The sequence below is a fragment of the Salmo salar genome, chromosome ssa12 (assembly GCF_905237065.1).
Source record: "Salmo salar chromosome ssa12, Ssal_v3.1, whole genome shotgun sequence".
Taxonomy (NCBI): Eukaryota; Metazoa; Chordata; class Actinopteri; order Salmoniformes; family Salmonidae; genus Salmo; species Salmo salar.
The window spans coordinates 12,644,974-12,649,630 of NC_059453.1; the positions used below are offsets into that span (position 1 = coordinate 12,644,974).

Genomic DNA, 4,657 nt, shown 5'->3' on the forward strand with positions numbered 1-4,657 from the left:
CAATAACTACAGTTACCGCACTGACTTTTCTGTTTGAAACAACTTTATTGACATTGTCCCATATCCACTCCTCAGAGATGTTGACATGTTGTCTACCTAACCTCCTGTTCATTGTGTTCATTTCACCAGCCAGCTCAGTAGAAAAGCCATCATTACAATCAGAACTGTATATTTATGACTTTTTATTTTTAATATGACATTTTATTTATGCATTTTTGTTGTTGATCTTACGGGAATAGTCTGCGCTGAGTGTATACAGTGAGGGGGAGAGGTGTGTGTGTGTGTTTGTGCAGGGGTTGGAGAGGTGTGTGTGTTTGTGCAGGGGTTGGAGAGGTGTGTGTGTTTGTGTGTTTGTGCAGGGGTTGGAGAGGTGTGTGTGTTTGTGCAGGGGTTGGAGAGGTATGTGTGTGTGTGTGTGCAGGGGTTGAAGAGGTATGTGTGTGTGTTTGTGCAGGGGTTGAAGAGGTATGTGTGTGTGTTTGTGCAGGGGTTGGAGAGGTATGTGTGTGTGTTTGTGCAGGGGTTGAAGAGGTAGGTGTGTGTGTGTTTGTGCAGGGGTAGGTGTGTGTGTGTTTGTGCAGGGGTTGGAGAGGTATGTGTGTGTGTTTGTGCAGGGGTTGGAGAGGTATGTGTGTGTGTGTGTTTGTGCAGGGGTTGGAGAGGTATGTGTGTGTGTGTGTGTGTGTACTGCACAACATGTTAGGTGAGTTTTAAGAAGGGGGGGGGGGTATTTGTAAAGACATTTTACTGTTATTAAATGTATTGTTAGGTTCTGAAAAGAGTAAAAACTCAAATGGACGACTAGAAAAAAACTCAAACCATGTTTATTCACCCCACTGGATACCTCAGCTGCAAGCACATTTTACACATGATCAAACAGGCCTTTATATGTCAAGAGGAGATCAGGTTGTACCTTCTCAGAGCTGCCATCTGTTGCCCAATACTGCCTCGATGTTGCCTCATTGTCTTGGCGTTCGAGCCGTCTGACAGCAGTTCCTCTTTTATCCGGTGACTTCTTCTCCATGTGTATCAGTGACCTCCTGTTCACCTTACTCATTTCTCTCACAGTAACCTTCACTTCCTCTTGACCCTTCCTTGACCCCTAACATATAGATTCCTTGTAAAGTCATCAATCAAGTTATAGTATGGTAACATGAAGAAGTGTATTTCAAGCTGGTGTCAGAGCCAGTTGTTTAGCTGTCTAGAGAATGAATGAATAGACTATAGACCAGTCTGTATTGTAGACTGATGTGTTCTGGTTGTTGCTGTGACCTCACAATCACTTTCATGTTCAGAAATGATGGAAACCGCTTCTGTTAAAGAGAACCTACAACACTTCTGACTGTCTGTCCACCTGTCTCTCTCTCTGACTCAGTCCACCTGTCTCTCTCTCTGACTCAGTCCACCTGTCTCTCTCTCTGACTCAGTCCACCTGTCTCTCTCTCTCTGACTCAGTCCACCTGTCTCTCTCTCTCTGACTCAGTCCACCTGTCTCTCTCTCTCTGACTCAGTCCACCTGTCTCTCTCTCTGACTCAGTCCACCTGTCTCTCTCTCTCTGACTCAGTCCACCTGTCTCTCTCTCTCTGACTGCAGTCCACCAGTCTCTCTCTCTGACTGTATGTCCACCAGTCTCTGACTGTATGTCCATCTGTCTCTCTCTGACTGTAGTGAACGAGTGCACCTTTAAGTAGAAAGGAGAGATTATTCTCACCATTACTGGCTGAAATCGTCTCTGAAAAGGGAAAATGTTTCTGAGAAACTATAAAAGGGAAATGCTGGTTATGAATATTCTAAATATTTAGATATGCCTGATAATATGCATTATTATCATAAGCACATATGAAAACATATTTTTCCCCATAAAAAATAATTTCCCCCCCAAAATTCAAAAAAATACTACATTTTAGAGAAACAGTTTTTTCTCTTTCATTTAAAAATCTGTTACTGATTTTTATTTTTGTACCAAAACCTCTCTGAAAATAAAGCCAGAAAAATGAAAACATTCCTAATCTGTGTCTGTCTGCCTGATCGCTTGGTTATGCCTGGCGTCATCGTGCCGCTGGGTGCGGCCATCGCTTGATCATGTCTGTCTTTTATGATGCTGCAAGGAATGAGAATAAGGACACAAACTAGAAGCTAAACACTCTCTGTGTCTGTCCTTCTTTACATTTTGTAACTAGGCAAGTCAGTGAAGAACAAATTCTTATTTACAATGACGGCCGACTCTGTCCGTCTGTCTGTCCACCTGTGTCTCTGTCTCTGCCTGTCCATCTGATTTTCTCTGTCTGTCCTGTCTGACTGCCTGTCCATCCATCCATCTGTCTCTCTGTCCTGGGCCTAGGTCAGGTTTAAAGTAAGGGGTTAACATTTGCCAGGGATAATCTCTCTTTGGGAGGTGATTCCTTCTTGATATTAACCAGAGAGAATATATTTTTGGCTGGTGGTGGAGATTCCTTCTTGGTATTAACCAGAGAGAATATATTTTTGGCTGGTGGTGGAGATTCCTTCTTGGTGTTAACCAGAGAGAATATATTTTTGGATTGTGGTGGTGATTCCTTCTTGGTGTTAACCAGAGAGAATATATTTTTGGATTGTGGAGGTGATTCCTTCTTGGTGTTAAGCAGAGAGAATATCTTCTGTTCTCCTTTCTTCCTCTTACCCAGAGAGAGACTCTTCGGTGACACGGACTCCTTCCTAGAGTTACCCAATGACAGCCTCTTGATTGACAGCGACTCCTTCCTCTTCCCGGCCACTGAAAACGTACTATTGGGAGTAAGGACCTCCCTCTTCAGGTTATCCACTGACAGTTTGTCCAGAGTAGGAAGAATGATGCTTCTCTTCTGTTTCTTACTGGATAGTGCCCCCTTCAGTTCACTCCAGGTCAACACTGAGTCCCGTTTCTTCTTTCTCCCCCCGAATACAGTCTTCTTAGAGGAGGAGCCCCCCATAGCAGACAGGAAGAGAGGAGGGGGAGGAAGAGAGCAGAGGTTCTTGTGTACTGATCTGGAATGACATAATAGCAAACGGTTCATTAATACTAAATTCAAATGACCCAAAAACAGACATAATGCGAGACTACTAATTTGCACGTAGACACACACACCAAAAAACAGCTGAACTTGGGCATGAAACAAACATTCACAAGCAAATATTGGGAAAGACATACACTTAGACATGGTAAACAAAACCAACATACAGTCAAACACCACAAACAAACTTTCAAAACATCTCTCTCTCTCACACACATATATACTCACTGTAGTTGTGTGTCATGTCAGTCTGCTGTCTGTCAAGTGTTCAGGTCTCCTCTGTGTCTCAGTCAAAATGGAGGCTGTATGACAGTAACACACCTGTTCTTCCCCGAGTCAGGACTAAGATCAGATTGAGGATCAGATTCTAACCCACCTGTTACATTACTGTTGTCATCACCAGACAGGTTCGACAGGTTACACTGCATTCTAGCTGACTGTTCATCTTTGTGTGCATTCTAAAGCGGGGGGTTAGAAAACACCTGGTCACACTTGAACGTCTTCAACCAGATTGGAGGAAGGATGATGGACCTGTATATTTTAATAACTGACCTTTTTACACAAACAACTCGAACAACAAACAAATCAATCCCCCCCAAAAGTTTGCCCATCCCTGCTGATATAGAATCACTCTCCTCCCTCCTTCCTCTCCTCAATCAATCACATTTATTTATAAAGCCCTTTTTACATCAACAGATGTCAAAGTGCTTATACAGAAACCCCAAACAGAAGCAAGGTGACTAGGAAGGAACCTAGGAAGGAACCTACTGAGGAACCAGGCTCTGAGGGGTGGCCAGTCCTCTTCTGACTGTGCCGGGTAGAGATTATAAGAGAACATGGACCAGGGTGGGCAGCACCGCCAGTTGCCCATCCCTGATTTACGTCATCATCATATCATTATTGAATCATCTTGGCATCATCATATTATTATTTGGAGTGGCTGACAACACAATAGAACAATATTAAGGTCACACACAGTACAATGCCCGGCCTCTATGCCCGGCCTCTATGCCCAGCCTCAATGCACGGCCAATATGCCCAGACTCTATGCCCAGCCTCTAGGCCCGGCCTCTATGCCCAGACTCTATGCCCGGCCAATATGCCCAGCCTCTAGGCCCGGCCTCTATGCCCAGACTCTATGCCCGGCCAATATGCCCAGCCTCTAGGCCCGGCTGATTAGCACTTGGTAATATAGTGAGTCAGACGGAGCCAAACTCTCCCTGGTTGTTAATCGGATCACACGGTTTGTATTCTGAGAGCCAAACTCTCCCACTTTGGGAGTCTTGAATGCTGGATATCTAGGCTCAGTGAAAAACGGCATGTTGAGTATCGTGTACAGATGGGTCAGTATGTCTGAGGAGACACCGTAGAAGGACAGAGTGCCGGCCAGAAACACCCCACACACAGAGGTGGGGGTGGGGATGGGGATGATCGCCACATTGAGGAGGATGTTATTTATCTGGCTTGAAAAATTGCAGCTGTCGTCGTAACAGGAGAGATAATAATCAAAAGATGTTCTCTTTGATCCCCTCAACCTGCCAGTATAAACAGCCTCCAGACAGGCCCTGGGTACAGAGCACATCCTGGGTCTGCTTTCTGTGAACGTCACCCCAATAGAAAGCAGAGA

The 4,657-nt window shown here is 44.7% G+C and overlaps 1 long non-coding RNA gene across 1 annotated transcript; it reads right to left on the bottom strand.

The window, feature by feature from the left end:
- Positions 1–808: 808 nt before the first annotated feature.
- Positions 809–3,419, bottom strand: LOC106564226 (uncharacterized). Its single transcript, XR_001319438.2, has 2 exons — positions 3,259–3,419; positions 809–3,004 (listed from the first exon to the last, which is right to left on the bottom strand). It is a non-coding gene; the product is annotated as an uncharacterized lncRNA (long non-coding RNA).
- Between the last annotated feature and the right edge of the window lie 1,238 nt (positions 3,420–4,657).